The 13,437-nt window shown below is 37.8% G+C and overlaps 1 long non-coding RNA gene across 2 annotated transcripts in view; it reads left to right on the forward strand.

Moving 5' to 3' along the window:
* Positions 1 to 3,460: 3,460 nt before the first annotated feature.
* The window catches only part of LOC132022610 (uncharacterized), a 12,602-nt gene continuing 2,625 nt past the window's right edge, over positions 3,461 to 13,437 (forward strand). Inside the window, exons 1-4 of one of the 2 annotated variants that reach the window (XR_009405642.1) lie at positions 3,461 to 3,515; positions 4,324 to 4,396; positions 6,056 to 6,251; positions 7,812 to 7,932. This is a non-coding gene — a long non-coding RNA (uncharacterized LOC132022610). Of the gene's footprint in view, positions 3,516 to 4,323; positions 4,397 to 6,055; positions 6,252 to 7,811; positions 7,933 to 13,437 lie in introns of those variants that run through there. The other variant, XR_009405643.1, reaches the window with a different exon arrangement.

Consider the following 13,437-nt stretch of genomic DNA (forward strand, 5'->3'; position numbering starts at 1 on the left):
AAGACTCACCACTGAGTGCACAGAGCCCAGCATGGGGTTCCTAGATCTCAGGAACCTGACCTCATGCCCTGAGCCAAAACCAAGAGTCCGACGCTTAACCTGCTGAGGCTCCCAGGTACCCATAAATATGAAATATTTAAAAGGAAAACTAAGGGTATTTATTACTTTTACCAAAGGGGCACAAATTTAGAAAGGATTTAAAAATCCCTAATCTTATACAGATTCCTCTGGACAGATAAGTGGGTAGGGAAATTGCCTAATATCACATAGGTAGGGGAATATTTAATATCCTAATCCAAGGTTGTTGTTTTTTTTCCCTTCACTGACACTTTATTAAGTAGTAGTTAACAACATAAGCAGTAAAAAGAACTTCCACCCAGAGCTGACCTCTTGCCACAGCAAAGGATCACAGCTCTAAGAAGGGTCTGACTCAGGTAAGAGCCTGTCCTTAGGAAAACACATCTCAGGTCTATCTCACACTCTAAGCACCTTCACTGGGGAAGAAAAATGCACAAAGTAGAATGAAAATACTTAATTATAATATTGCTTAAGTATTTTTTCCTAAATTTCTTACAATATTTCTTGCCAGAGCCCCAAAGCTCATTCTTGCACCGTGATTTGGCGGTCCTGACGCTCTCCCTGTCTAGTTAGAGGGCAGGCAAATGTCAACGTTCTCCCAGCTTTTCCATATGATTTGTTTTAAAGTTCTAGATGGAAAACTCATGTCAATCTTCATTTTATCCACATCTTTATCCACATCTTTTTTCCACCCATTATCATCACAGTATGACAAGCTAAACTCTTTTATTGCAACAGCCTTTTTTGGGTATAGCGATATGCTTAATGTTTTGTTTGTAGAAAAAAGGGCTTAAAGTGCTATTTTTCTTCTCTTCATTTAGAAGCAATCAGTCTCCCTCTCACTGAGTGCTTACTATAGGCAACCAATATCCAGAATTAGACCATATCAGCTGTGTGTGTGTGTTGGGGGGGGGGGGGAACGCATGCATTGTTTCTTTTTTCGTAAGCAAAGTAGTATTTGCCAGTTAAATCCCCAGGTAGTTAGCTTTCAAACAGTCAGATATAAAATTAGCAAATGAAACATCTGTTCTTCACTATTATTTTATAATCACATTAATTGGCAGATGTCTTTAGGTAACAGAGAAAATCGTATCAGCCATTACGAGTATTTCCATGGGGTCACGCATGAGACCACTGGATATCACATACCTAAAAGACCATCTCAGCAGGAGACAGAGTTGCACTGGATCAGAGAACAGCTGACTTTCTCCCTCTGCAGAGCCCCTGGCAGTGAAGGTCAATGGCCCACTGCCCACAGGAAGCCGGATGCCCCAGTAGCCACCATGGTGGAGGCAGGACCTTAGCCTCACCATTGCCAGGTTTGCGTTTTCAATTATCATGTAGTTTGCACAAAAGCACGGTGCCAATTCAATTACTGCCTGATTAATGGAGTGTTGCAGCTTTATTTCAGGGGTCTAGCTATCTATTAATTAGCATATTGGGGCCTATACTCTACTGTTTTGTCCTGATATGCTTTGAAAAGTCCCCAGTGCAATTAAAAAACTCTAATATGCTTTAAATAGTTATTTGAGAAAACACATCCAGACTTTTTTTTAAACTCCTCCGGGATTTTTTAAGCACATCAGATTTATTAGAAAGCATCTAAAGTTCCCTTAAGAACACATTCTTCTTTCCTCTACTAGGTTCTGGAGTTCCTCTGTACCAGATGAGCAGTTCTGCGTTGGGCGGTAGAGCTCTTCTTTCCTGCCTCAGGGGAAGGACTCATCCTCAGCAAAGACCAAGGTCAACACTTGCACTGAATGCTTTGCTTCTGTGGCATCTTCTCCAATTTGCTTCAAACTGCAAACTCAGCTGGGGATAGAATCTAAAGTAGGGTCTCTCAGGGCATTGAGTGTTCAATAGAAAGAAACTGAGAGGTGTGCCTGTGTGGCTCAGTCAGTTAAGCATCTGGTTTTGGCTCAGGTCATGTTCCCAGGGTCCTGGGATCGAGCCCGCCCCGCGGTCTCTCTCTCTCTCCCTTTGCTCCTCCCCCCTGGATGACACTCACTCTTTCTCTCTCTCTCTCAAATAAGTAAATAAAATTAAAAAAAAAAAAAAAAAGGAGGGTGCCTGGGTGGCTCAGTGGGTTAGGCCACTGCCTTCAACTCAGGTCATGATCTCAGGGTCCTGGGATCGAGTCCCGCATCAGGCTCTCTGCTTAGCAGGGAGCCCGCTTCCCCCTCTCTCTTTCTGCCTGCCTCTCTGTCTACTTGTGATCTCTCTCTCTCTCTGTCAAATAAATAAATAAATAAATCTTTTAAAAAAAAAAAAGGAAAGAAAAAAAATATTATATTTGTTTCGCTGCTTCTTCTTCTTCTTCTTCTTCTTCTTCTTCTTCTTTTGAGAATGCTGTTAAGACTTCCTAGAAGCCACCATGTTTGTCACTTTCACGTACAGATGGGTGAAGAACAGTGTGGACTCTGCCATCATTCTTCACAATGCCGCCCATAAATTCAAGATGTGGGAAGTAGTCAGTAGACTCTTTGCTTGCCATGGAAAACTCCTGCAGGAGCAAGATGGGAGGTTAGAGTAGCATAGGAGACAGTGTGACTGCATTGGTAAGATCCACATTAACAATGTGACTTAAATCATTGGCAGCAAGGGATAATGACAACATCATGACAGTGTATATTAAGTAGGACCAATATTTTAAAGGGGCGCCTGGGTGGCTCAGTGGGTTAAGCCTCTGCGTTCAGCTCAAGTCATGATCTCAGGGTCCTGGGATCGAGCCCCACATCAGGCTCTCTGCTCAGCAGGAAGCCTGCTTCCTCCTCTCTCTCTGCCTGCCTCTCTGCCTATTTGTGATCTCTCTCTCTCTGTCAAATAAATAAATAAAATCTTTTAATAAAAAATACATACATCTATGTACATTAATTATATATATTTTAATATGATATATTTGTTATATTATATACTATATATAAATATATAGTATATTTATATATAAATTTATGCTATATATAATAGATGTATTATATATACATATATATGTGTGTGTATATAAATATATGTGTGTGTGTATATATATATATGTGTGTGTGTGTGTTTGTGTGTGTGTATAAATACATATAGATTAAGTATAAGGTCACCTACCACCTAAAATAACATCCATGATATTCTAGCTAAAAATGGGGATGATGGTCTAAAGGCCTGAAGACTTCACCAAAGTAACAGAATATTGGCCAAGTGTCCTTCTTCGTAGGAAAAATGCCACATTACTGGCATCCAGTAAAGCACAAATATTTCACAGTAATGCTTTCATAACATTAACAATCCCTGTCCCCAGCATCAGCCTAGGGTAAACAAAGAGCAAACAACAATGCGGAGATTGTTCCCTCTATCCCACAAGCCCACACAGTGGCTGATCTAGCCAGCACCACGACAAGTCTGCACACAGAAGCCGGCGGTAATACAGTCAGGATAGCATCCACACATGGGTGAGTTTTCCTGGCTCCCAGGAGCAGTGTGCCTCAGAGATCTTTGCAGGAGACTAATAGATAAAGAAGCCACCTCATTCGTGTATTTACCAATTCATTCCTGCACTCCTTTATTCAATTACTACTGGGAGGGAGGTCTGTTTTCTAAGAACCGTGTTAAGCATTATATGTGTTCTTAGCATTGCCTCAACTAGCACAACACTTCATTCTCTTTATCCTGTATGCAAGAGAGAATATCAGCTTACATGACTATTTCCTGAGAAATGGGTTCAACCGTTAGCTTTCAGATATCTGCTTCTACCAGGTGTAGGAGGACACGTCAGGGCGGGGGGAAATGATCAAGAATCTCTCTTCTCTGTAATTCAGAGTGTATTACATTTGTTAGTGATTTCTTCTTCTCCCAAATGCTTACTTACTAATGAACTAATAAACATTCCAGAAACCATCTACCCTTCCCACTGAAAACTTCAGGATATGAATATGCTGGATATGCCTTTTTTGAAGTCATTTGCATCTGTCAAGTGCCACCTAGCAGTAAGAAAAAGGAAACGTTTATGTCCTATGAGAAATGAGAAATGGTACGATTTTTAAATGTATATACTTGACTGCATAGGAAATAAGATCTAGATCTCTATTTTTTTTTAATTTTATTTTATTTATTTTTTTTTTATGGAGAGGAGAAGTGAGTTAGGTCTCTAATTTTGAATAATGTCAGCGTTCTGCCCCGTATCAGGATTGTTGAGTCTTCCTGGTACAGACCCATCACTAGCTTTCCCGCTTGGGTGGTGACTGAATTATTCTGATTCAGTCCACAGGGAACGATGACAGGAAGCATTTGCTACCAGGCAGTGAAGTGTAAGCAAGTCCAAACGCTTCACATGGTGAGTGGCGAATGATGGAGAGCTTACGAAATCACACACATTGTAGGCTCTAGGGAGGTGGAGGAGCCCACGTAACTTCTCAACTCCCAGGAGACGGCAGTAGCAGAAGTTAGGCAAAAAGAAAGGAGCCTTTGGGGATGAGTATTATAACTTAACACCACCGCGGGAATAAGTCCGAAGTTCATGTTGCCAGCTCTGGAAAACTGCTCATTTCCTTGCTCCTCCATGCTCTGGTATTATTGGGCAGGAGTATGTGCGGAGCCGAAATGGAAGATATCAAGAGCTCAAAATATCATGATCAATGTTTCAGATTCAGTGTGCAAACCCCCAAAGTATTTTAGCCATATATTTCCCGATTGGAACTTTTAAAGTCACGTACCATGAAGGAAATATAGGCCATATGTTCACAGCTAAATTTGAGTAAACATGCACCCGCCATTCCACAAAATACCCATTTTTTCTCGCTTCCAAAATGAAAAGAGAAAGAGAGGGAGGAAGGAAGGAAGGAAGGGAAAAAGAAGAAAGGACGGAAAGGAGAGTTCTTCTGAGAATTATTGGAAGGTACTGAAAAAGGACTTAAAGGTATTTTAAAGTTATAAAAACAACATGTGATTTGAAAACCATCTGCCTTGTATTTAACCCATTGTTGTGACAGAGAGATTTAACTTTCAGAACATGCTTTTCTAATAAATGGAAGCCAAGTCTAAGCAACAAGCAACTTGATTAAAATAATCAGTGTCCAGAACCACCACAAGAATAATGAGAATTTCAGTAATGTACAGGAAATAACCTAACAAGTAAATTTGACTTTTCAAGTTCAAATTTATAATTCTTATGAAAAATTTACTTCAAAGCAGAATATTGAACTCATTCAATTTCAAAATAGTGTTAATACCCTTGATACTTGAGTAACTCTTTTCCTCAAAAACAATTTTTTAAAAAATGTAATGTGAATACATACTTTAATGGGCCTCCTAATTATCTTGTTAGCATCATTTAGAAAGCAACTTTAAATCACCATGTCACAATATTTCATCATCTCACCAAAAGCTAAGTGGGTTTCTTGTGTTGTTCTGGATTTTTTTAATTATTTAATTTGAAATGTCATTAAATACTCTTGTCAAGTGATCATAAAATACTTTAAATTATTATTGAGTTAAAAACCACATACTCCCTTCTCCCTAATATAGAAAATAATGTTCTGTCCATTTTCTGTTCTGAATCATGGTGAGGAATTCTAACCTCTACATTTTTAGAGGTCAGTTTTTTAAAAGAGGTTTTATTAGGTCAATGAAAAAAAGAAGAAATATTCCAAAAGATCTAAGCACTTCTGTGAAATTTACCCCACACTGAGGAGAAAGATGAGCCCACTTCTAGTTTTGCACTACAAGCCAGGTTTCAGCCCAGAAAGGATGTTTATGGTTCAGATATAAAACCACAGAAATATAAATGGAAGACAACCTTAACTACAGTTTTGCAAATGCAATGTTGTAATTTTATATGTTAATCTATCAATACACAGCATGTGCAAACATATGTTTATAGACAGGGAGAGAAGAATATACAAATGAGAAGATAAAATTCGTTTATCTCATTTGATGTTCTATCATTTCTATCAATTTATGAATGTTTTGTTTTTGTGTTATGACTTTATTTGAGGTTGACATAATGCAACTTGTACTTATATGCGAGGATCTCATCACTGGTCTTCTCCGCACTGGGACTGCCAGCCTGCTCAGAACACAGGGAGGAAACTCCGCCTGCTGGGGCCATTACAGGCAGCACAGGGAAATCAGAACACGGTGCAAGAGGAAAGTTTGAAAGGCTGAGAGGGGTAGTTTGGTACGCAACACAGGTATGTGTTCAATTTTACGAGCACATCTGGCATATCTACATTTCTAAATTTCGCCCTTAGGGTTCAACAGAAAATTATGGCAAAAGAAAGATAAAACGGTGCATTAACAGCCTTCCTCTAACCCACTGGAAAAGCCCAGCTCCTTTGCTCACCATTATGAAATTGAATCAGAACTCAGGGACAAACAGGACAATATATTTTGTGAAGACACTCGCCCTGAACCCCTGTGCAGAAGACACCCCTCCGTTGATGGCATGGTCCCCAAAGTATGGTCTTTGGCCAAAGTTTAAAGAAGAATTGATGCCTTGTTTCTTGTTTGTCTCTTTCTTTCTTTCTTTCTTTCTTTCTTTCTTTCTTTCTTTCTTTCTTTTTTTTTTGCTTTTATCAAGTTACAAGATTTTGCAAAACATTTAGGCGAAGTATGCTATGGAATTAGCAGATGGCTTTAATTTTCATTTGGGATAGTAAGGTATATCCCAATTTCCTGACTGATGTGATGAATGAGTTTTAGGAAGATTTAAAATTTGGGTGAAATTTTATTTTGATAGTTGTTTAAAGAATGCAAAATTATATTATTCAAAGCTAGTATAACAAGATACACTTCTTAAGAGAAATTTTGTTTCCAGGATCTTTAGAGCTAAAATTCTCAGAATTTAAACTATTTTCCTGAAGAAAATCCAAAACCTTTAAGGTTGGTTTTTTGAATTATTTTCCCAAATTAATCTATCTTTTTCTTGATTATAAAAGAAATAGATATGCATCGTAAACAATTTAGACCAATACATATAGCTTAAGTGATTACAGAATTCTATCATCCAAACATAATCACCACACTAATGCTTTTTTATCTAACCTATTTCTATGACCATATGCACAACATACACATTTTTATGAAAATGGTACCATATCTGTATAACATTCCTTTTTTCACTTATGTGAAAAAAATTATGTGTGTGGGAGTGTTTATTCATAAATATACACATACCTCCTCATCAATAAATATAGACTTATAGCCCCAGTTTGATTTTCTGAATAGAAATTTATCTTAGGAAGATTTGGTTAGTTAAACATTTCTTTATTGTTAGACATATAGGTTGTTTCCAGTGTTTTACCATTGTAAACCAGGATGTGTTATTTTTTATTGAAATGATATTTATTATTCACTCTATTTTTTGTACACTCTTCTTCTTCAATTATTTCTAGTAAATTATTTGCCTTTTTTCTTATTAATGTGTAGGAATTTTTTAGAAATATAATAATGGCACTACTTTATTATACATTTGTCAGTTCTCTAGAATTTTAAGTATGATTGTCACTTTTAGCCATATAGGAAATTTTTAATGTGTTCAGATATATCTATTTTTAAATTATAATTTCTAAAAGCAAAAGCATTTTCATGTACATTTATAAAATTGAAGTATTTTGACACATTTCAGAATAAAATTTCACTCCGTTTATATATTACTATTCATGTTATATATATAGTTTCACCAGTTGGTTTATTAATTCTGATAACAGTTTCATAATTAAGTGTTCAATAATGTTCTTTGTCTTTTACAGGAATTAGCGAAGTTAACACCTAAAGTTCTAGCATACGTTTCCCAAATTACAAAAGTGGAAGATATTTGTACAAAAACGATACTGAAAGAGATACTTAGGAACTTACCAAGTCCTGTTGCGTCATCTCCAGACTTTAGTAGCTTGAATAGTGGAATTCCTATTACCTCTTGGTTTATTCATTTAGCCATTTATTTTTTAAATCTACAAATATTTTCTGAGTGACAGCTTTTAGGCAGATACTGACCTAGATATAAGTTATACAGAGGCGAAGGAACCCACACATGGTACCTTCTTTAATGAAGCTAACATTATTGGTGATGGGAGGAGGAGGGGATACTAAAGTTTCAAAAAATAATTACAATTGTTAAAAAGAAGAGGCAGGTACTTGGGCACCTGTGTGGCTCAGTGGGTTAAAGCCTCTGCTTTCAGCTTGGGTCATGATCCCAGGGTCCTGTGATCGACCCCCACATTGGGCTCTCTGCTCATAAGGGAGCATGCTTCCCCCTCTCTCTCTGCCTGCCTCACTGCCTACTTGTGATCTCTCTCTATCAAATAAATAAATAAAATCTTTAAAAAAAAAAAAAAGAAGAGGCAGGTACTGACTGAGGGTATAACTGGAGGACTAACTCTAGTCTGACTCAATCAGGGAGGGTTTCCTTGAAGAAGTGACATTTTAGCTGGTAGATTTGAAGATGGTTTTGAATTAGCAAAGAGGAAATTAGCAAAAGAGGAAAGAGGATTGATTGCATTCTAGGCAGAAGAAACACATGCAAGGGCAATGACATGGGAAGGAGACTGACACAAAAAATGCTCTGAAGACAATATAATATTTACTGTGCAACAATAGAAAGTCAGAGTCTCTGAGGTGAAGTTGAAAAGACAAGCAATGATAGAGTATATAAAGCCCCATCGACAGTGGTGAAGAGTTTGCCATTTAGGCTCTAAGCAGCTGGCAGTTTGCATGAAATGGGGAAACACTTCAAGTAATGAGGTTTCCAGCAAGAGTTGGGGGAAAAGATGGAGATTATGAATTCAAATTTTAATATGAAGAATTATACTTTATAGGTGGAGACCTTTGATAAGCCTTAGATAGGTGGTTGGATGTATGGATCTGAATCTGAAGAAAGGTCTAGAAAAGTTATCCTCAACTGGCCATACCTTGCTGCTCCCTCCACCCCACACCCCTGCTCCACACACAGCCCAGGGGAGATATTTGACAATTCCTGGAGATAGTTTTGGTTTTCAGTACTGAGAGGGGAGGGTGTAGTTGGCATCTAGAATGCAGAGATCAGTTATAATATTAACTATTCTACAATGCTTAAGACAGTGCTTTCCAACAAGGAATTAACCTATTCAAAACATTGAAAGTGCAAAAGTTGAAAAAACCTATTTTAGAAAATGGAATCTGCCAATTAGTAAGTTCTTGATTGGTATTTGAGGAGATGCAGGAAAACAAGGTCTTCTAAGATTATAGAATAAGAGGAAGAGAGGACGAAAGATGGAGTCTTAAGAAATTCTAATTGTTAAAGTCAAGGAGAAGGGATGCCTTCAAAACGGTCTAGTAACAAACAACCAAGAAATGAGGGGCAAATGTTGGACTCTGACCATGATTTGTCATTGAAACCAATTGGAGTATAAAGATGTACTATATGCTGGCTAATTAAATTTAAACAAAAAAAACCCCAATTGGATTAGTTATCTTTTGTGATATAGCAGATAACCCCCAAACTTAGTTTAGCATCTTCAAAATAATAAACATGTATTATCTCACACAGTTTCTGAAGGTCAAGAATCTAGGAGTTTCTTATCTGAGCTGTCCTGGGTCAGGGTCCTTCACAACGTTTCAGTCAATTGCTCAGCTAGGGTTACAATCATCTTAAGGTTCAGTTAGGGTTGGTAAGTCAGCCTCCAAGCTCACTACTGTGGATGCTGGCAGACTCAGGTCCTCACACGGTTGACCAAAGCTTTCAGGACCTCACCACATGAGTCTCACAGTATAACTAGTCTCCCCTAGAATGATCTATCCCAGAGAGATAGAGACAGAGACATAAAGACATAAAGAGATGAGAAGAGTGAGGGAGAGAATCCCAGACCCAAGTCACAAGCTTTTTGTTAGCTAATCTCATTAGTGTCAGACATCCCGCTTGCCATTCATTAGTGGGAGCTGCTAAGCCCAAGCATACCCGAGAGGAACAGAACTAAACCCCGTGTCTCGGGGCCACGGAATACTTGCTGGAGATTATGCAATTGACATATGGCCAACAAATGAACTGATTCAGTCTGGTCACGTGTTGTCTTCCTGTCACATCTGTTCTGGAGAGCGAAGTGCCTTAGTCCAGACATATTGCAGTGCTCACCTTGGGGGAACAGCAGTTTACTGTGCCTTGGAGAAAAGCCATTTTTAGACAGAAGTGTGCTCTGAGTAGTAGGAAGGCTGTATGTCCAATAAAGAAAATCAGCTAGATCTGGCAGACAAGTTAATTCATGTTACCTATGGCCCCTTTGCCCTCTGTGGTTAGCTATAGCCAGATTTTCATTAAGAAGTTGGCTTATATCCTATGTGATTTTTTTCAGAGCAAAACATGATGATGCCTGACTTTTACAGCAAGAATTAGTTTACTGAGATGAGAGAAAGCTCAACATTTTAGTCAAAACTTGAATATTTCCAAAATATTAACTGATTTTATCTCCCAGGGAAAAAAATATATTGCCAAAAATACAGATTTTGTTTTCTTCAAATGTTCTTAGTAAATGATATGGCCCTGGGCTAGGAATTTTAAAGCATTTCTCTTCAGTGGCCTTGAGTACTAGAAGCTAGCTTGTGACTTATTCACAGGCTTGGACGATGTATCCAACACCATTATCACTGTGTCCTGCTGACGGGTCAAGAACTTATCACATGCAATGCTTAGTCCCTTTATTCCTTTGTCTTCGATGATTTGGGAAACTGAACTGCATTTGAGGGGTGGAATTTACAGAGTTGGAGTCTGGTTATGAGTGGGCATTTTAACATTATAAATTTTTATTGGAGAGGCTCTATAATATAACTATTTTTAGGAGAAATGAATTTATTGCTCTATTACCCATTATAATGGAAATGTACCCATTGAGTCATATCTTTCCACAGAAATGTACTCTAGGCCATGGACGGTACTGAGGAGCTCTGGCACAGACTCGTTCTGAATGTTGGCATGGGCCCACAGCATCTCAAACACTGGCAACAGTGGCTCATCAGGATCATAAATGCTGACCATAGGCAACTTATTTGTGAAAACCCACAGCTAATGTTGTCTCTGAATTTCCCTCCCCTAGTCACAGTAGGCCTCATAACCAGCATGGGTGCCGGCTCAGGCTCCTCATGACTCCCCAGGTGATGGAATGTAACAGAGTCCATCACAAAACCTCATTTAGGGGGATCATGCTCTAGCTCTATCAGGCCTTCACTACCAGGATTTTGTAAAAAATATCTCTCATTCAGATCAATATTATAATGTGTAAAACATGCGAGAGGCCAAAGCTCTTTCACAAATTATACATTAACAAACTTAAATCAAATTATGTACTTCTGACAACCATTAAATCAATAGTATCAGTATTACATTTCATGAAAGAGGAAATAAGGCTAATATGAAGTGTTTACCACAGTGATGACTAGTGAAAAAAATGCAAGATTCTTATGAACTCGTGTTTTTCAGGAGCCCCAAGTAATTTCTTTTCAAGAAGTAGTTCTCATCTTAACATCTTAGAACTCAAAGTTCCCAAAAAGAAAACTCACTCAGGTTATAGACCAAACATATTTTAAAACACTGGGATCTCAATGTATTCATGTCTTCTATTTTCAGCTTATTTAATAAGCAAAAGCTTTATTATCTTCTGAACACTTGATCTAAAACAGAGGGGTCATCTTTCTACCCTGGAACAAAAGACTAACTGAAAAACATAGATCTGTAGATAACCATACGTTACAAACTTGGCAACTGTCTACATTCACTTGATTGGACCAAAATACATGTTTGCATTTGATTATACATCTCATGTTTGAATACTTTCAATTTAGTTGACATAAAATAGAATTACCTAATGACAAGGTAACTGCCATGTGAAGCCAATCTGATTAAAACCTCACCAAGAATAGATTTTCACCAAACTTTGCTTTCTCAACCATTCCATTCGTGCATCCCTCTCACGCTTTACATTTCATGAGGATCCCACCCAAATGAGATAATGACAGAAACATCTTTTTTGGCCAGTAATTTTAAGGGGAACTGGTGACTTGAAGAATCTCAAAGCTTTACAAATTCCAGTCGGAACCAGAGATATTGGGAGAGTGTCTTGCCCAAACTCTGAGGCTGGAAGAGCCAGGAATAGCAAGAGGAAAATAAGAATTCAAGGTCACTTAAGGTCAGCAAGGAGGACTTGAAATCCAATACCCCTAGTACCTACTCTGCAATTTTCACCAATATCTCATCCCGCTTATCTCGTTCTGATATGCCTAATGAGCAGCTGTCGAGCATTAAGCAAAATCATCCCATTCCCTTCCTGCTAAAAATACACTGTATATGACAACTTTCAAAAAGGAAGCAAAGGAGATGATGTATAGTTTTCTGTGTCCAGGTGCTTTATTCAGTCCATGGTCTTTATTTAGTTCTTGACACATTCCCGTAGTCATGTTTTCTGACACTTCATGACAGCGTCAGAAGTCACCGGTACTGGGAGTGGTGGTACAAGATCTTTCCACATTCATGATTTGAGTGAAGAGACGATGTGCCAGGGACAGGAAGTATTTATGGAGCTTGAACAAGAGTAGGGTGTTGCCTTATGTGACAGGAACGTATTTTGTCCACCGTTGTGCTTTTTTCAGTTACAATTTTCCTGAAAAATTCCAAAAAGGAGTAAGTTCAGTAAGTATGTTACTCATTTCATAAAATAAGATTTTCTCTCTTTTAAATTTACTCTGATCTTTTCCCTTCTATCCAATGACAAAATTTGTATCCAATTTATCTATTCGATACAATGCAATCCTTAGAAATAAGTACAGGCTCCATTCAAACATTTCAACAATGATATCAAAATAATTGACTTAATTATCATTATAATTACGCCCATATTTTAAAAATCTGTCTTTGGGTTTATTTTCAAGCTACTTTACAGACATATTTACATATATGCAGATAAAAAAGTAATGTAGAAAACATAGGTTTAGGCTGTGAGGACATCAAAGTGTATTTACATAGTTTTAGATACTTATATACAATAAAATACCTTCAACTCTTCTCACTATATATTAAAACTATCAAGCAATTTGTTCTTTAAATATAGGTTAATGACATTTTCATGTTATGTGTTTTATGGCATTTTACACTCTGGATTTAGAATGCGTCTCGTGATTGCCATGATAAATACACAATATAGAAATTAATTTAAACTGAGACATGTGATGTGAACCATCACAATGGCAAACGGGAGGCAAGGTAAAGCTCTACTTTAAATGAGCCCTCAGGCAGAGTTACAAGGAGGCAGATGTTGCAGATTTGGTATTATTAGAAGTGCTATAAGAAGAGGATTGGAATGAGAATGTGTGTGTGTGTGTGTGTGTGTGTGTGTGTGTGTGTGTGTGTGTGTGTGT

Source organism: Mustela nigripes, chromosome 7, assembly GCF_022355385.1.
Source record: "Mustela nigripes isolate SB6536 chromosome 7, MUSNIG.SB6536, whole genome shotgun sequence".
Lineage (NCBI taxonomy): Eukaryota > Metazoa > Chordata > Mammalia > Carnivora > Mustelidae > Mustela > Mustela nigripes.